Source organism: Vidua macroura, chromosome Z, assembly GCF_024509145.1.
Source record: "Vidua macroura isolate BioBank_ID:100142 chromosome Z, ASM2450914v1, whole genome shotgun sequence".
Taxonomy (NCBI): Eukaryota; Metazoa; Chordata; class Aves; order Passeriformes; family Viduidae; genus Vidua; species Vidua macroura.
The window spans coordinates 67107890-67129341 of NC_071611.1; the positions used below are offsets into that span (position 1 = coordinate 67107890).

Below are 21452 nucleotides of genomic sequence, written 5' to 3' on the forward strand. Positions count from 1 at the left end.
TTTTGCCCACAGGGAGGGGACAGCCCCGGGGAAGAGGTCGAGCTGGGAAATCGCGGCGGCTCTGGGGGTCCCGCTCTCTCTCCCCTCCCTTCCGCCCGCCCCTCCTGGCCGGCCCCTGTCCCCTCCCTCCGCCCCGCCGCCAGGCGGGGGCTGGAGCCGGGTCCGGTGCCCGGGAAAGCAGAGGAGGAGCGGCAGAGGGAGGGAGCTGAGCCTGTTCTTCTCCGGGCAGCGTTGCGGAGAATCCAGGCGGGAAGGGGCGAGGAGGACAAGGAAGCAGGCGGCGCAGGGAGGGAGTCCCGGAGCCGGCCCTCCCCGCCGCGGCGGAGGGCGGACCACGATGCCCGGCCGGCGAGCGCTGCCCGCCCGCCCTCCCGGAGACCGCTGCCCGTAGCGGGGCCGCCGCGCCGCGGGGTGAGCGGGGCCGGGGGCCCGTCGGGGGATGCCCCTGTGGGACTGGCGGACGAGGGGGCTGCGGGGGGGTGGCGGGGGCCGGGGCGAGGCAAGGCGGAGGCTTCCCCGCGCCGTGCTGCAGAGCGGGCCAGGATGCAGGATGCGGGATGCGGTGGGATCGGTGTCGAGGATGGCGGGAGCGGCGCGGGGGCATCGCCGCTTTTCCCGTGGCAGGTGCTGAGTGGACCTTCTCCCGCCCTTTCCCTCGGGAATCCTCCCGGGAACACCCCCGAGAACCCCTCCCGGCAAAGGATTCCGCCGCCGGTGCCGCCGAGCTGCGGGGCCGTGCGGGTGGGCTGCGGTTCGGGAGGAGGCTGCGGCGGCGGCAGCAGGGCGTGATGGACGCGCCGCATGCGGGGAGAGATGCTTTGGAGCAGATGCTAAAATGTCACCGTGTGCGATGTGCCTGTCAGGTTTGGATGCTTTGAGAGACCCCTGACACTCGGTCTTTTTGCATCTCTGCAAAACCTCCGTGGTGGGGAAAGGAGAGAAATGCAGGCATTTTAATCAGCTGTCAATGTCAGTTTGCTGGCAGAGAGATGATATTTCCACTCCAAGCTCTAAGGTTGTACAGTAGTTCTCTAGCTCCTTGTGGGTGAGTACTTGAGAAATAAATATGTCAGAGTAACAGCGCTCGTCCTGCATGCTGTGTGGTCTTTTGTGGGGCATGAAGGCACCTGGGACAGAGCAGGGACCCCAACAGACATCCCCAATACTGCAAATGAGGTGGGCATGGTGAGAAAAAACAGAGGTTACGGCTCTTTGCACAGATTTCTGCCTGTTCCTACTTGGGCACAAGACTGAGTGTTTTTTAAAACCTTTCATTCTTGTACAGTGGGGGTTTTGTGCCTGCTTTGGGAAGGTAGATTTCCATAGGAGTTACTGCAGAAGGGGTTACCTCTGAGGCTGAGGCTACTTAGTGTGATTCCCCTCAGCCTTTAAATTTCAGTATTCTGTTTAATCTGAGGACATTGCTGTGGACCTCCCTCTCTTTTAAGTCATGTCTGCTGCCCTCAGGTCTGATTTTTAGGTTGGTTGTTTCTGAAAATAAAGACTTGGTAAGACCTTGGGGGAAGTCCTTTATGCATTTGTCTACAGGTAAATCTGAATATACTGTACAGGAAGAGAATCTGCTTTCAAGGCTTGACACAGGAGAGGAAAAAGAACAAAAATTACATCAACTGAGGATCTGTCAAGCACTGGGAACTATGACAACAGCTCCTTACTACCTTCCCATATTTATTTGTATTCCTTTCTTTCATTGTTGACTCTCACGTGGCATATTTCAATGTTGGCTTTTGCCCACTCTGAGTAGAAAACCAGTGATGCTGAAAAAGATAACTAAACAAACATGTATCAGCAAGGATGATAGCAAGTGGCATTTCTCCTTTTATATGGTGGATGTGAATTTGTTTCATATGTATATGTATCCATGTGTAGAATTACTACAAGAATCTGGTCAAAACTGTACTGTATGTTGGTGCTTAACCTATTTCAACACACAATAAAGATTTTTTTTTTTTCTGATTGGTGAAGCACCAGAGGAGAGAAGGAACTAGTAGGGAGCCATATCCTTAATTCTTCAGTCATGTAGTCACATCTGTTTGGTTACAGAACCTTTTGCTTGGTCTGTAACTGGAGACATTTTGTCTGGGTTGAGAGAGTTCATAGCAGAAGGAGACTTCTGAATTTTCAGTGGATTTTATATTTAGTACTGTACCTCAGTTTTCTTTCCCAGCTTTGGTTGTAATTTTTTTTTCTTTGCTCACTCTTCCCTGCCTCTTTGTTCAAGGGTAAGAGTTTACCTACCATTGTACTTTGTGAGTTTTTTAAAATTGGCAGACATATCTATAATTATTACTTCCATCAGATAGTATGTTGAACTGACTAGCCTACTTTCCTGTGCTCTAGTTTTTCTTCTTAATACTTTCTGCAGCCACAAATATCTTGCAGTTGTGTGGATAATAAAACAGCATGGAGGACATTTGTTTTTCCAATTGTGTTCACAAGGAGCTATTGTGAATATCACTTTGGGATTTCATTGTGGAATTGTCACTTATTGTGGCACTAGACCCTCAAGATGTGCAAACTTCTCTAATGGAAAACAGCTACATGTCATCAGTGCTTAAAAGAAACATTTCTTTTTTCCACTCATGCTGTCCTATGTGTACTGGCCAAAGTTATGGTAAAAGAAACTTTTTCAGTTGGTGACTCTTCAAGAGTAAGATCTGCCTTCAAGATTATTTTCCCCCATCTTTGTTTCCTCAAAATAAAGGTGGAACAAAGATAAATTCTGTAGTGCTGATGCCAGAAGATTTATGTACTTGTCTTTTCACTCTGTCCTGGTTTGTGCCCAGCAAGTCGGTGATACATGGTCAATTCTCGACTAGTTTACTGTTATGGTTTGATACTGGTGCAATGCTAGCACTTTCATGAAAATACACTTTCTTAAATAAATATTGTGAGATGTTATTAGGAATAGAGCAGAGCAGGCTTAAGCTTAATAACAAAGGAAAAAAACTTTATTAAAATACTACTACTGCTAAAAGACACACACATTAAATCTAGGATGAAGACCCTCTAAACCACCCCTCTTCTTCTTAATTTTTAAAACAACTACTATGAAACATTACTCGGGATTCCTGATTAAATTACTACTCTTCAGATAATCAATATTTAGTCTATTAAGGGAGAGAGAAGTCTCTCTTGTGCCACAGACCCCCCAGGAAATACAGTTGCTACTTCTTGTGTTTTTATGTTACACATGGCAACCGCCCGGAGAAAATCTGCCAGTGTGACACTTTTTTTTCTATGTCACAGTGCTCTCACTACTGTGCATGGACAGACTGCTCATAGGGATCTTTTAAGGATGCTTTGCCATGGACCAAAAGAGACAACAGTTCAGCTTCTCATCTTGGGACTACAGTCCCCCCCATTTTCCCCTGGGGCCAAGGGTCCAGGAACAGAGATCATCTTCTTCCTGAAGATAGAGGGCATTACTATTTTTTCTTCAGCTTTCTTCTGTTGTTGCCATTCCTGTGCTGGTGGTTGCTGAAGCAGGTCTCCTTGGGTCACCACTGCATCCCCCTAAAATGCAGTCTGTATTGCAGGAGAATTTGGTTCAGTTTATGGCTAATAAGAAAAGTCTAGCCAAAAGCTACTCCATCATCTCTTTCTACTTAAAAATTTCTTTTTCTAACATCTCAGGTCCTGGACTGTCTCTCTTCTACTACATACTGAGGAGGAGTAATATTTTATAAAGCCCTCATTTCCCAGGAAAGGGTTAAAAGTTCAGACTCCCTGGATGGCTGAAATCTCTGTCCAGCATTCTCGACTCCCACACTGGGCATCATCCCCCCCCTTTCTCCTTCTCCTCTGCTGGCAAATTTCCTGGTGCCGTCAGGCTCTCTGTCTCTTTCTCTCTGGGGGGTGGGGACAAAGGCATCTCTGCTTCTTTCTACTTTTCTGTCTGCAGGAGCTGGCTCAGTTCTAGACTTTTAGCTCTTTCGGCCTACCTGGACCAGACCACGTGGCTTCCCCTCCCCCACCCAGCCCGTGCCTGGGCAGGGGAGAGTCTGCACTGCACTCTCTGACAACCAGAACCAAAGAGACAGTTCTCCTGGGAGTTCTTGCTTTTAACGCCCTGTGTTCTCAGAGGCGTGTCCATACTTTCAGTGGTCACTCTAGGTGCTAATATCTAAACTTGACTACTGATTGATTTGACTTAACTTTTTGAAAAAAAAATTCACTTCTATTTCAAGCCACGACACTTAGACACAAGGGTGGTGAAATCAGCTGTGCCACCTTGTTCTGAGTGTCTGAAACCAGAATGCTTATTTCGTAGAAAGCGAGTAAGTGAGGACACCCCAGGTTATGACTTCCTTTGAAATCTTTGCCATGTTTTAGACTCATGTCTTCCCAGGTGAGATTCTCATGTGAGTTAAATCAGTTCAGTTCAGTTCTCTGTTTGGCAGCTGGGAGGTTAGTTCTCCAGAGCCTGCTGCATAGGGTCTGCTATGTCTCTGCCTGGATATAAGTGATGCTCTGTGCTTTGAATTTTCCCACCCTGGAGGAATTACATGCTCTTCAGATAGCCTCACTTGATGTTACTTCGAATTCTTCAGACTTAGCCATGTACCATCACAGGGCATTTTTAAAAATGTTTTGGTTTGGTTTGGTTTTGGGTTTTTTTGTTTTGTTTTTAATCTTACCACTGAAAAGACTGAGTGCCAACATCAATTTGGAAACCCAGATGTTTTCTGAACAACACCTAAAGCTCTTGGAGTTTTTAATAGATAAATGTTTGGAATGGAGCATAAACACAGAAATAATGACCAGCATGTTTATTGCCATTGGAGTTGGTGCTATAGCTCACTCACATATTCTCTCTTCCCTATTAAGGTGTTGTTTGCTAGGTTTGCATATCCAGAGTGAAACTTGTTTTTCAGTGGTGCTTTTCAGAAATGTTTGCTTGACAGCAGCTGAGAGAACCATTGTGAGGGGCACTGTTGTTTGTTGCACTACAATGAATGTCCTGATTTTGAAAATCTCATGCTTTTGTAAAAATTCTGCTGCCATCAACATCTATTGGATGGACATGGGGCTGAAAAGGAGAGGCTACAGAATCTGACTTCTACTATCTATTCTGAATAAGCATTATCTGGGTTGTTAGATATGGGGTCAGCATTCAACTGTTTTCTCCCTTCTTGGAAAACTGCTTTATTGGTAGCCTGTACCTGTCAAAACAGAGCTGAATATCTGGCGGGTGTTGTAAGCAACCAGATGTCTTTACAAAAGCATGTAGTGACAGGATAGGGGAGAATGGCTTCAAACTGAAACAGGATAGGTTTAATTAGATTTTAGAAGAAAAAGCCTTTAGTCTGAGGGTGGGGAGGCACTGGAACAGGTTGCCCAGAGTTGTGAATGTCTCATACCTGGAAGTGTTCAAGACCACTGAGCAATCTGGTCTAGTGCAAGGTGTCCCTTCTCATGGCAGAAGGTTTGCTAGTAGATGATGTTTAAAGGTCCCTTGCAACCCTATGATTCTATGAATCACACGTAACAGTGATGGGGCAATTCCACACAGTCTAGAGAATGGAGGGTAGCATTGTTCCTATAGTTGACTTGTTGCACTACTTTTTTCCCTAATAAGCAAGTGGACCAATGTCTGCCCAACCTCTTGAAGCGCAAGATAACTTACCCAAGTGGTTTTCCTGTATTTTATTTCAAAAGGGTCAAGCTTCATTAGTGTAGGGTGCATGACATCCCATAAAAGCATGTGGAATGTGTTGTGGACCTGCCATACTTTCTGATTATGGTGAAAATTGTACCAGATTGATCAAGAACTTAGTCAGAAGGGGGTGGTCACAGGTAGAGGAGTGGGGACAGAATGGACTTATATGTATAAGACAGTGTTTTGATCCATTTTCCTGAAGGATTTGTGCTATGTTATCTTAAGCAGAATGAGAATTAGCTTCAAGACAGATCTATGTGCAGAAACGTGCTGATCATTGATTTAACATCTCCTCTAGAGAGCTGAAGACTTAACATCTCCTCTAGAGATCTGAAGACCAGCATAAACTATAAAGTCATGCCACTCATTGCCGAATAACAGAAGTGTGTCTGCTAGATAGAGGTTTAAAGCTAGCTGCGGGACTTGGCTAGCCTTTGCTTTTGAAGTAGGGTTTCTGCTTTTCTTGTTTAGAGGGTATCAGTGTTATTCAAGACCATACAGTGTGCCACACTGCCATACATCCTCTACTCCTTTAGGCCATTTGTTTAAATAGCCTTGACAACGCCTTCTTTGACTTTATTTTCTCTTTGCTGTGCTCTAGCAAGTGGAAGGCTGATCCTTTGCTCAGAAAAGTTATCCAATGGGGGAGCAACATTTATCATTAATGGCTCGTGCCATTGAAGACAAAGAGGTTTTACAGAAATCATGGCAAATGCCTGTGAGACACCAACTCTCTTAATAGCTCTAACTCCACTGTTAGAACCTCAGAGGGTGGAAGTGATTTTGAAATTGAGCTCTGCACAATTGCAAAATAAAGCTTAATTCCTGTCTGAAGACAGATGTCGTATAAGTCTCCAGAAGCATGTCTGAATCTCATGTCTGGTTGGCTCTGGCAGACTCTCATGTGAGTGGACCTGAATGCCTCTCAAAGCTGACAGGTTTCTACAGAAACTGAGGGTTGGACTCTCTTAGAAGAGCTGCTCTGTTGAGTAACTCAAACAGGAGCATGAGATTGCAGTGTGAAATTTCCAGATGTTTGTTCTGCTGCTTTTTGCTGCTTAACTGAGGCTCCAGTTAATCAGAATCCTGCTTCACCATCCATCAGTTTAAATTTATCAAAAGGAGAGGAGGAGAAAAAAAATCCAACTTCGATGGAAACACAGATACTGCAAGAGACAATTTTACCACATTTGTATTCTGCTCTGTGCTTCTGTCACCCACACTTGTAAAATACTCAGTGAAAACAAAATGAAGTACATTTAATTTCCAGATATACAATAATTTATTGTATTTAGTAAGTAATTGCTGGTAGCTCTTCTATGGTAACTTGTTTTTCTGCTTGTTCCAGACTTTGTTCCATTCATTGTGTGTGGAGGGGGACATTTAGTAAAACGTGAACTGAAGAGAAACTAAGCTATTTGTTCTTAATTAACTGAGATATTTTGCAAGAAACTTGAAAAATATAATTTTGTATAATGCAACTGGGATTTTTAGAGCATCTCATGAGAATAAGTTATGGGAGAAAGGCAAAGTATTGGAAAAATGAAGAGTAGTTGTAAAAGGATACATTTTCTTCTCTAGAACACCTAAATCACTCTCTTTTGTGCTCAAAGATTGCTTGTAATACTGATGAAATACACTCATTACCCTGTCAGAATAACACTGTTGTGATGGCAATTTGGATAAATGAAGCCAGAAGAACAATTTAGAGTTTACACAGTCTTGTGAAGGAGTCTTGCCTCTCGCAGTGCAAACCTGCTGTACAAGCTCGTGGTCTCCTGTGCTAGGAGCTCTCCTACCTCGTGATGTACCATGGTCAGCAAGCAGACCTGAGGAGAAGCAGGACAAGAGCAGGACAACCTACAAAATACAGAGCCGTGGGGTAACAGCCCCGCAGTCTGCCCCCAAATGTCATTTGTAGCAAAGTGTTCCCAAATGTCTTTTTTTCTTTGTAAGGACCATGCCCACAGATTACTTTGAGCACACCAGTGCTTTTGAAGGAGACACTTGAGGAGGTGTCTTGCTATTCACTCTACTGGGAATGCTGTTGTTCAACAAGGAAAACACACATGTGCTGAACAGGAGAGTGTGCAGATCACTTTGTTGTGACTTAGGGAGATGTCAAGTGGCTCAAACCTTTGCTAGATTGCAGAACTTCTGGTTGTAATCAATCTTGGTGAAAAGTGGAACAGATTTTAAAGAACTGGGTGTGAAAAATTACTTGTCACTGGTTAATTGTAGCAACTGATGTATTCAGGGATTTGAATTGCTGGTAGAATGGGTTCCACTTAAAAATATATGGTTATAATGGGTATGTTTCTTAAAAGCAGGACCAGGTCAGACAAAAATAACCAGTCTCCAGCATTATACTTCAAACACTGGTCTGAGTCAAGGGAATTTCAGTTCTTCACAATGCAAATGTAAGCCACAAACTGATGGTTTCACATCCTTGCATCACTCACACAAATTGTTCTCAGTTATCTTGAGAATACAGTGAATGCTATTTCAAAAGATATGAGTAGATATAACACAATTTGCCAGTCATGAAAGCCATCACAAGCAGGTAGTGTCTTTCAGCAAATCAAATACCAGAAAAATAAAGTGCCACTCAAGAAATACCCAGCTTCCTGAGGCTTTCACTGAGACCCTACTATCTGCTGCCTGCACAGGCTACATACTCTGAATGCAAACATAGAATCATAAAGCCACTGAATCTGGAAAAGGCCTGTAAGATCATCCATTCCAGCCATTAAGTGGTGTCCTGGCTTCATGGTTGCAGGTTGGTTTTCTGTGCTGATGAGCATCAGAAGAGGGCAGCCCTTTGGCGCAGCCTGTGGTTTTGGGAAAGCTAGAGGTGTGTCATGGGTTGTGGCCACCACATTATTACTGTAAGGCTGCCAAAAATGCACGAGACAAATCATTTGTAAATAATCATTTCAGGCACTGCTGCAGCAGTGAGGGGAGAGATGCCATTGTTTGTGTGGGGCTGTCACACACAGTACATCTGCTGCTGCCCTGGTGCACGCCCCAGCGCGTGCAGCCAGGGACCCAAACATCACAGAAACAGCTCAGAAACGCTCCGGTACCTGAGGTTAGATAAGGACAGCAGCAGCTGTGGAAGAAAAGGAAATTAGGGGTTCAGTGATACTCAGCTTGAGCTTTATAAAGGAGCTGTAACAGTGATGCTGAGGTGGCTAAAAGACACGTTAATTTGCCCTGCTGCCCATGTCCCAGAGGAGGTGTAATCCACATCAGAGGCGGCACCTGGACAACCACAGGCTCAGCTCTCAGGGCTGGGGAGCTGCCTGGGCACCACTTATGTCTGGTCACAGATCACACAAGGCAGTTGCAGAATATTACTAATTCACAGGTGTTCAGTGAGAAAAGCTGTGCCTGTGCTGCAGGATATGATCTTTAAAGAGAAGCTGTTCGAGGACTTGTATGATTTGCATGAGAGAGGAGGAAGTTTTGACTAGAAATGGTTGGTCTGTGGCTTTGTTTCTCTTATTCAGGCAGTTTCCATAGCAAAATAAAATTCTGCAACATACAGATTTCTGCCAGAAATTACTCAAATTTGAAAAGTTTAAGTACAAATATTAAGCATTTTCTTTTTTTTTTCTGTAGAGCTGTTTCTTTTGAGATCTTCTTTTATGTTTACTTAAAATTGCAAACATATAATTATATACCACTTTGCATAGCATTATTGGGGGGGAGGGTTGTTTATTTTGTTTGTTTCCAGTTGAGGGTGCAAGGGTTTATCTGTTTTTCTGTGTTGTGTTAGCACCATGAATTTGGAAGAGAAGATTCAACTTTTGACTTTGGAATCTAGAGAAGGAATGTGGAGTTTGAAGTAGAAAAACGAATTAAGGATCTAGTGAAGGACCCCCGTGTCTGCTAATTTTGTTTGTGTGTATTTCTGTGTTCATTTGGATATTTAAAGAGAATTTCATGAGTTTGTGGTTCAGTGATGGAAAGAACCAGGAGCTGGGAAGAAAATTATTTTGGGTTCACCAAAGCCAAAAGCTGTTTTTCTTGATAACAGGAGGAAAATAGGGTATCATTTCAGATATACTGAAATATTTTATTTTCTTTGTATCACTTTTATCTCTTCATGGTTTTCAGTTTCTTTCAGTAATTTTATTTACCCAGAGTTCAATTTTGAAACTACCTGCTAGATTTGTTGACCAAAATTGTGTTCCCCAGCCCCTCTGCTACTCTTTCCTTTGGATTCAGCAGCCCCTTAAGAGAATAGAAAGCACAGCTAGAATTCCACAGAGCAGCAGCAATGTGAAGTGGGTGCATTGCATTTATTCAGTATTGCCTGAGGTGCCTCAGGAAGTGACTGCATTTATCCCTACACAAAAAGGACCACCAAAGGCAGATTTTCCAGCCACTCTAACAGCTTTTGAAATAGACGATTGAGACACTCTATTTTTTTATAAAACCTGTAACAATCTTGTTGCCTAAGCATGATATCAGATCTCACTTCTAATCACCATAGGAGTAATAATTATTTGCATGAAGAAATATTAATGTCAGTCTGAACAAAGAGCAACAGAAAGAGACCCTGACTGGAAAAAAAAAAAAAAAAAAAAAGTAAATAGCATCAATTTCATTGTCATCCTGCTATTTTTGTTCTCTAAATAAGAATATTTGGGTCAAGGAAATGGTATAGAAACTTGCTGACATTTTTTTAATAGCAGTGGCTCTGCATCTCCTGGTGTGACAGTCTGTATTTTCCAGTACATAATGACCTGAAATTAATCTGCAGTCATTTATCCAATCAAATGCTCTTGTCTTTGGAATCAACACCAGAGGGTTGCTCAAAGGAAAAACAAATCTCTTATGACATCAATTAATCCATTTCAAGAAGGAGTTCATTCCATAATGTCTTGCAGCCCAGCAGCCCTATAAGCATTCTTTCAGTGTTCAAAAATAATTTAATTGTCAGATAACTGATGTTTGAGAATAATTACTATAGATAGTTTTAATTAATAGTTGACATAAACAGTATTCCATCTTGGGTTAGACAAAGTTAAATTAGCGATAGATGTTAGTACATCCCTAGTGATCTGGAGATAGGCCAAAAGTTGGAATATGTTGTTCATCACATGACTGAGATCTGTATTACCCACATCCACGACGGCATCAACACTCACATGGTCGTTACACCCTGATGAACTGTGAGGGGTGTTTGCTTTGAAATTGTTTTGTTGCTGGTTGCCACACTCCTGGCAGCAGTTGAATGTCCACAATATCCGTGCCCTCCTAGGACAGCACTTCCTGCCTCAGCTCAGCTGCCTGGTGCAAAGAGAGTGTGACAGCCAAAGGGGAGAACATTCTGCCTCTAAGGACAGTGTAGCAGTGGTGAAGTTGATGAAACACATACAGGGACTGACTTTTTCATAGTAGACTTAGGCATTAGCAGCAAGAAAATTTCTGACAAAATTTGCATTTTTCTTCCCTAAGCATTTTTAAGAGTTTGTTTCTGATAGTAGAAATTGCTACTTGACTAGTGTTTTAGGTCAGACTCTTTCTTGGTTGGCTTTCTCTAAGTCTTCCTTTGCTTACCACATATCACTTTGGCAAACATCCAGCCTTGTCTTCTTCAATCATTTCTTCTTGGGAAACTAACATCTTCATAACACTTCCTTAATGTTGCCATCCTTTTATAATGGTAAGGCTTCATTTATCTTAAGAGGAATTACTCCCTTGTCTTCATTTATACAGTAGAGACAATATCTGCTGCTGTCAGAGACTCAGTCTGATGGATGTATCTCACAGTCATGAAAGATGACTTAATCTGGTCCAAAGTTATTCATGGGGTTCTTGACTGAATAACTCAATGAAATGGTTTCACAGATCTAAAATGCACTCACTCACCTGAGAGCAGACGTTTGGTTGCGTTATCCCTCTTATGGGGCAGGAAAATTGGCTTCTAAGTGTGAGCAATGTGAGTTCCAAAGACAGGAGTACTTTAAATAATTTTCAAAAGAACAGAATGATTTGTTGAGTGAGAGGCTACTCATTATTCTTTTGATATGTATTTTCTGATTTCAAAATTCCTGCTGAGATCATGCTGGTTCCTGGTTCTAAGATGTTTGCCTAGTACAGAGGGCTAGCAAAACAGCTGTTCAGCTTTAAATCCCATTACACAGGTCTCAAACTAAATTTTACCATGGAGTCCATGGAGGGCACACTTGCTGTTTGCAATGATGTGAGGTGGAATGATTTTTAAAAAATATTACAATAATTTTGAAATGGCCATTCTTCTTCCTTGTTATTCAAAGTAGGTATGGATAGCCATAGCAAAATTCTGATTATTATTGCTTGTAGAATTCCATTTAGCTTGATGATCTTCAGCAGAAACCAGTCAGCAATGCAGATAATTTTAAAAATAAGTTTAAAAGGGAAAGTTTATTTATTTATCTTTATTATAAAGCATTCAACAAGAGAAATAGAAATCAGGAATGAAATCTACACTGTTTTACGAGAAGAGGTGAATGAGTCAGTCAATGTTACGTTAATCAGAACAGAGGGAGCACAGTGAGAGTACTTTTTCAGGTAAAGTTCATTACAGGACAGAAGAGCACATTTTGGGATTTGTGCATCTTGTGCCCCAGTGAAATGGTAGCACCAATGTCTGTATGGGTTTTGATTGGCATTGAATGGCTACAGAAGCAGAGAGAGATGAAGGAGATCAGGATACCTGAGTCCTCCGAGACTTCAGGCTAGCATGGTTTTTTTATGTGGTGCTTTGTCCCTTGTCATCTCCTCTATCATCTTGTAATAGAAAAAAAGCATTTTTCTCTCCTCTGTCCACACCCTTTGCCCTCAAGTCAGATGTGTGGGGTGTGCACCTCAGGACTCGAACCAGTCTTGTTGATGTCCTTCATCCTCCTCAACAACATTTCATGTACCAGAACTTCCAGTTTTTTTCTGCTTGAATACTTCAATGTGATTATCCAAGTTGTGCAGCTCTTTTGGGGTTTGTTTCTTTACAGGAATTCAGTAGCAAAGTGTTCAACAGTCTGTCTGCCAAGCATCAGGTTCTTTTTAGATTTATTCCCAGCTTGGCTACCAGAGGAGTCTGGTGTTCTCTGATCATCCTGCTTGGATATTCAGCCTTCCAGCCTTGGACTTCCTTAATACACTGGTCTTCTCAATCCTAATTTACCTTTGTGTCTTATAGTTTTGGTTTTATCTAGCTGTGATGATGACAGAAGGGAGAAGCTGAAACTTCCTCAGTTTCTGCATCATGTCAGAAAAGAGAAGTGAGATTACTGGGAAATATTAGTTAAGGCATTCTTGGTAGCAATTGCCCCTTCTGAGGTTTTTTAAGCCTTAAGAGCCTCAGTGAGAGACTCAAAGTTTTGTTCAAGCCATGAGCGACTCAAGACTGGTAGTTTTTAAAAATTATTTTGCTTTTAAGCCTTCCAACAGCTCTTCTGCTAGATGGTTTTGTTGATAAGTTGTTAAGCACAGTGGGTAATGGAAGTATTTCAGTTCAAGTGAGTGACAGGTGGAAACTGGAAACTAATTTTCAGGACTTCTCTCTCCCTCTGCATTAGTGTAGCAGAAGCAGTTCCTGCCCTGTTTTATCAGTTTGCTGTAAACAATGAGTGAACATTTGAGCAGTGACAGCTTGAAAACAGCTGAGCTGCTGGGAGGATGTAGCTCTTAGGCTGAAAATTGTGCAAAACTCTGCATTTAATAGTATGCACACTATATCCGTGTTTGATGAGTATGAGTTACCTCAGATAGAGCTGGGATTTCAGTGAGAGGGGAGAAGGCAAATGATAATGATGTGAAGTGGAGGTAGAGAAGGAAAGGAATGGAATGGAGTGGAATGGAATGGAATGGAATGGAATGGAATGGAATGGAATGGTGTTAAAGATAGTGGTTTTGTGAGCATCAGTTGTTTTGGCAATGACAGAACATTACCAGAATGAGAGCTGGTCTCTCTTACACCTTCCAGGCTGAGCAGAAGATGGGATCCCCCCCAGATATTCCTCGGGGGCATGAGGATAAATAGATAAAGTCAATTATGATTATGTTTCGAGTCTTGCATAGGGAAATACTGATATTTCCAGTACTCATTACAAAGAATGTCCTTCACCAGTGACCAGAGCAATTGCTAGCCCCATTAAGGCTGCATGTGAAAAGTGCTTTCCTATTTCAGACAAAACATCTCAGAAAATGGAAAACCAAATGCTTACTGACTCACTCATTCTTATGTGTTGTAGCACTACTATATTTGCTCAGAAAGATAATTTGACAATTTGAAAAACTGGCTGCAATAAAACTGTTTGCCAAAATGAAAAGCATCAAATCAAAAAGCTTTTCCAGGGTGGACCAAGCTCAAACAATTTAGCAACTCATGCATATGTTAACACAGAATGTCATATCTCTAAACCAGCCCTATGCTGCAGAGCTGTTATGTCAGGATTATGGTCATGCAGCTCCTTCATTGGTGTGCCTACAGCACTTACAGCTCTGCTCTGCCACTGCACTCAGAATATGCTCTTGGTTTGACCTCCCATGCAAGCAGACAGGGAGTTTCCTTTGTCAATGTTCTAAACATAGCAATACATGTCTCAGGAACATCCTCTAAAAAGGTATCTGAGCTTTAAAAGTATACTCCAGAGTTTCTTTTCCTCTCTTTTTCTGGCTGTGCTTGCAGCTCATGGCACTGATCTGCTGACAATGCAGGCAGTGGAGTTATACAGGTTTATATCAGAAGATGCCTCATGTCTCATGTGAAGGGTGAAATATAACCCTGTGCACATAGCCTAAGTTTTATGTACTGCACGGCATTGGGTGGATTAAGTGGGATGAAATTAGGCCAAATAGAAAAGTACTTGTGTTTTCCTCTGATTTCTGGTTTGCTCAGGTTAAGCAGTGATTAATGCAGGCACTCAAACTCTTTCTAGTGGTTGTGTTACTTAAAAAAGGGTAATTTTTCATAAATCTTCATTATGATGATAAAACTTGCAGCTCCCATCTGGGCCATTGTTACAGACCTGAAAATTAAACAGAAACAAAAAATAAATGGAAAATAAAGTCTATGTGTGTCTACTTTTCATGTTACATTGTAGATCTTTTGGTATCAGCTCGTTCAGATTTGGAGAAACTTTACTGCAAGAGACTTTCAGACCACCTTTCCTCTTACTGTTGCTATGTATTTTTCATGGACCTTACTAGATCTTTGGTTTCCTTGAACTTAGTGGCAAAGCTTCTACTGAGTCAGTGGAGTCAGGGTTTGACCCACTATTTACAAATGCTTCCCTCCCCGCAAACATAGAATCATATATCATTAAGGCTGAAAAAGGCCTCTAGAGTCATCCAATCAAAAGTAGATGATTGAACATCCTTTGATTGAACACTACCATGTCTACCACTGAAGTGTGTTCTAAGCATCACATCTCCATGTTTTTTGAGCGCTCCCAGGTAGAGTGATTCCACCACTTCCCTGGTCAGCCTGTTCCAGTGCTTGACCAATGAAGAAAATTTTCCTAATATCTAATCTAAATATCCTCTGGAACAACTTAAGTTTTATCTTACTTAACATGAAAAAGGCTAATGTCTAAAATAAAAGATTAAGCAAATGGACTATCTTGCCTTGATTTCAAATGTTTTCCAGGGAACATTTTCACAGTACAGTTCATTTAAAAGCACATATGCTGTGCATGCTGACAAACAGTGAACACCAATTTATCAAGTCATTTCTCCTCCAGCCAGATGTGTGCTTGGCTGTTTTGAGTCAGCCCTCAGTGTATGCTCACCTCTTTTTTTGTTGTCACCTTCCATTCTGCTTTGTCTCCTATCTTCACAGTCTTACAGAAAGACAACTCAAATTAGTGTCTCTGCACAAAAAAAAAAAAAGACCTGAAGCTTTTTGGAAGGTGTGGCATGACACTGAAGAGCTGCTAATACTAAGTGACTTCTTCAGGAAGTTTCACTTCTTGGTGATTTGGCCAGAAAGCAAGTGCTGGGGATATAAATTGGGTTGACAGAAGTAGAAAGGGTGGGAACTCGGATGCATTTAGGTCAGGAGTCTGCCTGTTGACGGATTAGGGAAAGACTGTAGGTAAGTTTATAATCCTGCAGTTTGCCACCACCTGCCGAGCACCTGGAGGCTGTTGCTGTCAGGTGGGATATTGAGTGTGATCTGTGACTGCTCTGATGCTTTTATCCCAGTCTCAGTGTCAGTGGTTGGAAGCTTGGTTTATCTGCTGCTGAATGGGTACAGATCAGGCGTCTGAGCTGCTCGTATTTCCAGTGACTACGTACGTTGTAAGCATCACCCTGGGCAGGGTACCTGAGAAAATCAATCCTAATATTGTGTTTTCAGAGCTTGAAGAACCTTGAGGTGAGTTCTACAAGAGATAGGTGTTGTCTAGATGTGTATGTGAAAGGGGAGACTGGATAAAAGAATTACACTGGTTTCGACAAAAGCAGTGGGAATGTAACAGAGACATTTGTCTGAGGAATGGTGTTTTTATAGTGGCTTAGACCATAGTACAGGCTGCTGTATTCCTCAAGGGTCTAGATAATATATGGAAAATTAGCCTAGAAACAAAGAGCACTTAAAAATTTTAGTCTCACTTTGCTACCCACTTCTTATTATTGCAACATAGCTGAGTTTGGTAATGAAATATGCCAATTATAGAAGTTTTTTTCTCAAAACTATAGGGGAAATATATTTTTGACTGCAACTGCCTTGCCTTTTTTTTTTTTTTTTATAAGAAGCTATAGTTCTTCTTAGAATGGTTTTGAAAATAGGTTTTGAGGAAAAAACAATTATCATGGTCAAAATGAAAAATATTTCAAGAAAGACAACTTTATTATTCTTCTAATGCATGTGTTTTTAAACCCAGCACATGAAACTGAAAGGCAGTTCCCCTCTGTGCATGATGAAATGGAAGAATTTGAAAATATAGAAAAAAAAAATATTACTGTGAGAAAGTATATGGAATTATGAAATTAATTCATATTATTAGTATATGTAATTACTATATGAAATTAGTATATGAAATTAGTTCATGTGACATACAGTCTTCTCTTGTAGAAGATTGTGTACATATGGAGGTATGTTTCTAAGTGGCAGGTTCCCTTTTCACCAAAAGGCTGTTAATAATTGACATGATTGCCATCCCTCTCTTCATATGAGCACAGACTTCAAGGGCCTGCAGTCTTTGGGTAAAAGGTGGGAGAATATCTTGGCACTCCAGTGTTTTTTATCATCTCTGCTATTCCCTGTGAGGATGTGATTTTCCTTGTAAAACCTGCTCTTTGACCTGTGTGCAGCTGCCTCACCAGGACCAGCTATGAGTGCTGTTCTCTGCTGCCAGTCCATATCTACCTTCTGCATCTCCAGTTGTACACAAGCCCAGCTGGAGATGCCATGCCAGGCTTTGCTGACATTTGCATCTCTGTCATCTCTGTGAAAGCTTGTGAAGAAGAGCAGAGCTTAGCCCCTTGGGTTCTCTGATGGATTCCACTTGCCTGTGCCATGGGATTCATATTGTCGCTGCTACAAACTCACTCTTGAAGCCTCTCTCTGCGCTTATCTTCTACCCTATGACTTTGACTCTCTCTGGAAAAGCATCAAAGCTAACCTCTTCTGTCCTTCTCACTTCACAGTGTACATTTATTTGCATTGTCCTTCTTTTGCAGTAATACCAAAGCTAACATCTACAACACATCTCACTCGTGCTGTGAGACATTTCCATTTCAGCACAGTCAAAGTGGGGTGGTCTGTAGGAGTCAGGCAAAGCAAAGTCTGAGTGCCCTTTTCTTCCCTAAATGGAAAAGAGGGAATGCTGCACCAGTGGTGACTGTTTTGGTAATGTGTAGCTACCTGTCTGTGATGAGTAACAGTGCTTCTTTACACCTGTCACCCCTAAAAATGTTTCACAGGAATTACTCTCATAGCCACCCAGAAGCTTAGAGGTGAGATTAGTTTTAGAAATACAGTCTTTCAAAGCAATCAGGTTCCTCAGTTAGGGTTTTAATTCATTTCAGTGAGCTTGATTAATCTTCGCACACAGTAAAGAGACGGACTAATATACAGGAGTGGATTTTATTGTTAGCACCTTCTTCTCGTTGGTATTACTGTGCTCTGGTCCTCTGTGACCACTGATCCAGACAAGATATGTTGAGAGAAAAAGCCTCCTGTTTCACCCCAGCCTTGCAACCCTCTTAGTCAAGAATGTATTCTCAATATCTAAACCTGTCTTCTTTCAGTTTAAAGCCATTGCCCCTTGACCTATCACTCCATGCCCTTCTCAGAGGTCCCTCTCCAGCTCTCTTCTAGCCCCTTTCAGTACAAGAAGGTTCTCTTATGTTCTAACCTTCTTTTGTCCAAGCTGAACAATCCCAATTCTCTCAGTCTTCCTTTTTTTTCCTGGCCAACTTTCCTGTTTGAGAGTGATGGCACCACAAGATGTTAGAGACCAACACTTGGATTGTATCAGACCTTTGAAGTTTAATCTATTTTGCTTGATTAACTTTAAAATGTGTATTTTGTCATTTCTGGCAAGCTTTGTGATTTGCTTTACAAGCCAACAAGTGAAAAAACAGGGGGTTTGCTGCATCCCGGAAAGAAAACCATTGAAAGATGTAGCTAATTTTGTACCTTGGCAAGGACTGAAATTTTTCATTTAATAGGTAGAGACCCAAATCTCAGTCAGGAAAAAAGCCCTGGCTTCATTGAAGCCCTGCCAGTTTAACTAGGAGAGAGTAGAGCCTAGAGAATACAAGAGCTGTACCTGACCATAATAAGAACAATAATTTCAGTTTGGTATATTTTGGTAAGATGGAATGAGAGGGTTTTCAAGGAAGGCTTATAGCATAGGGTACATTAATTATTACTCTGTTATTTTTCTTGTCAGTCTCCAAGAAATGTCAGCTTGATTTAACATTTTTTAGAAATATTTTATTTCTTGAACACGGTTGTTAATTTGGTTTATTATTTTGGAAGTCTCTGCATTGAGCAAACCAGAGATACACACTGTGGTACTCTTAGGTGAGTATATAGACAGTAAACCTTTGAGCATTGTTTAGAAGTGTGCTTGTCAGAATTTCTGTGTTTTTCTAAAAGCTATCTTCTAGAGCCTACAGGGTGAAAGGAGTGGTTTAAACCAGAAGTATGGTTTGTTGCTGACTGGCATCTTTTAGAGACAGTTGGAAAGAGGTGAAAGAAAATCTCGATGTGGAATATGGGCCTTAACATCAGATGAAGTCTTCTGCTGTATAAGAAGATAAACTAGGAAAAACACATGGAAAAGGAAACAAGGGATTGATCCAGCTAGATTTAAGGTGATTGAGATTACACCACTGATTCACACAGGGATGATAAGATGCTGTTTGGGGCCTCATATTTGATGCACTGGCTGCTACACATGGGTGGATACCAAAGAGTGGTGCTATGCTCTCTGGCTCTCCTCAGTTTCAATACAGATTCCATTTTTGAGATTCAGTATCTGTTCTGCTGTTCTCTTTATTGATCTACCATCCCTCAGACTCCTCAGATCCTCTCAGCTGCCTTATTCTCTGGCTTAGTCTCCTTTCCAGAAGTCTGCTACTGCAATTTACTTTACACTGAGTGTATTGAAGTTGCTTCCTTTTCCCACTAGGGCTGGATTTAATCTCAGATGCTCATTCTGGATTATGTTTATTACAAAATATCTTACATTTTTAAGAATTCATAGCATGTCATCTTAATCTCTTGATGCCTAGCACAGGTGAACTCCTGTTGGCTTCCATACATATGCTCTGAGTCCTGACTGCATGCATTTATCAAAACGAAACATAATAATATAATCAAAAAGTAGGGTGCCATTTTACCTGCTGTTACTTCTGTTAACTTCCAGTATTTCTTTATCTATCTAAAACCTTACCTAAGAAAGGCTAAGTCTAAGACTATATTGCAAGAAAATTGAGTCATGTAAAAAGAGGATGCTAAAAGCTCTGGTGACTCACATAGTGTAGAAGTAGCCTCAGCTGTGTTTCTTGTTCTGTTGTATTGACAAAGACCTATTTTACTGTACAGAGACCAGTTAAGTAGCCAAATGCTTCTTGTAGTGCTTCCCTGTCCCCTCACTCATGCTTAACTAGGTTGAAGAGAAAGGAGATCCCAGGCAATGGTAAGCTTTGTGTATGGGGGAAGAAGAATAGATGTGGTGATGCAAATAATGCCCAGCAACTTCAAGAGCACAGGCTTAGCTGTAACTCAGCCTCTGACCTTGCTAAATTGGGAGTGTTCTAGTCCCTCACAGGTTTAGACCTCAGAGAAATGGTGCCTTCTACCACTGACTTAGTTTGCAAGCAGTTGTGAAGACACACAGGATGAAGTCTTCATACTCTAAGGACAACGAGGAAGATTCAGTTATTGTTTTTATCTGAGTAGGCTTGTTAGCTGCCAGATTTTGCAGCTTGTAGCTGCTGCCTTTTGCACTGGGAGCTTAAAAAGTTAGAACAGCCTTTTTTTTTCTCAGCTGATTTTCCTTTGGCTTTTGTTTGTTTCATATTCCCTAAGTGTTCTGTTTTGAGCATTGTCCCCGCAACTGTGAATTAGAAAAATTTACTTAATTTCACCTTCCTGATAGTAACACCTGACTCTGACAACTGTAGCTTTAAAAATAAGCCAGACTGTTAAGAGTGTAGGGCGTGTAAAACTGTGCAGCAGTTGACTCTCAGGTGGCAGAAGGTGAGGTTAAAAGTGTCATTGGTCCCTGATGGATACACCCACAGCCTGGAAGCATGGGTTAGAAGTAGGAGTTTCTCCTATTTCATGATTTTTTGTGTCATATCAAATTGGGGTCCATCCCCTACACAAGGTGGAGGTAAAATCTGTTTCTGCTGGCTTGTTAGCATTCAGGAACACATACAATCACGGAATATGATTATATGCAGGTGCTTTTATTGAAGAGCTCTGGGAATCAGGGGTACAGACCCAAATCTGACTCCAACATGGCTTTTGAGCTGAATGTATTTTATATTCTATCGTTATATAACTTACATATTAATTATTAAACTTGTATTGTTCTATTGTATACATTGACCTTATTCAAGCATGAGTTTCTTGTGATCTTTCTCAAGCCCCTGACCACAGTTTCTCATGATTATTCTTACAATTAAACAGTAATTGTATCTAATTACTAAACAATCATCACATCTAACAATTATATCATTTATCATATAGTAGCTACACAGTGCAGTTCTAGCAAGTACAAGGCCTATACTTTCCCAGGGTATTTTCCCAGGGTCTACCAAGCCTAATTCCCCAAATCTCCATGATTTTAAAACCCTTTTACTATCAGGCTGATCACCCAAGGACTTTGCCTTTTTTTTGGTGCTACTGCTCTGTCCTATTCTTCTTTCTTAACCCTCCACGTCTTGCCCCCCCCCCATATGCAAAACTCACTTCTTTGTCATTACAGTGAAAATGCTACATGCATTTTTTTTTAAAAAGAACACCAGTGATTATTCTAGACTATTGAGAAGTATGAAGTCAGCCTTTCTGGTGTAAAAATTATTTTTTGAGCAATGGCTTTTTGGAAGATAAATGTTTTTCTTTCTTTAGACAGCATTCTGTTGTTTAAAAGGTGACCATCAAAACCACTTTCCAGCTGGAGCTGCATTCATTTTCTTTGGTGCTTCAAGGTTCTCAGCCAGACTATGTCCATGCAATACAGCAAGGTTTCCAGGAAAGGGTACAATGCTGCCTTGGAATGGCACATATACAGTGCTTCTTTATAACATT

At 41.6% G+C, this 21452-nt stretch overlaps 1 protein-coding gene across 1 annotated transcript in view; it reads left to right on the plus strand.

Moving 5' to 3' along the window:
- The first annotated feature begins 325 nt into the window (after positions 1–325).
- PLPPR1 (phospholipid phosphatase related 1) overlaps positions 326–21452 on the plus strand; it is a 127219-nt gene continuing 106092 nt past the window's right edge. Inside the window, exon 1 of the mRNA XM_054003078.1 lies at positions 326–411. The gene's annotated coding sequence lies outside the window, so the exon portion shown is untranslated. The remainder of the gene's footprint in view (positions 412–21452) is intronic.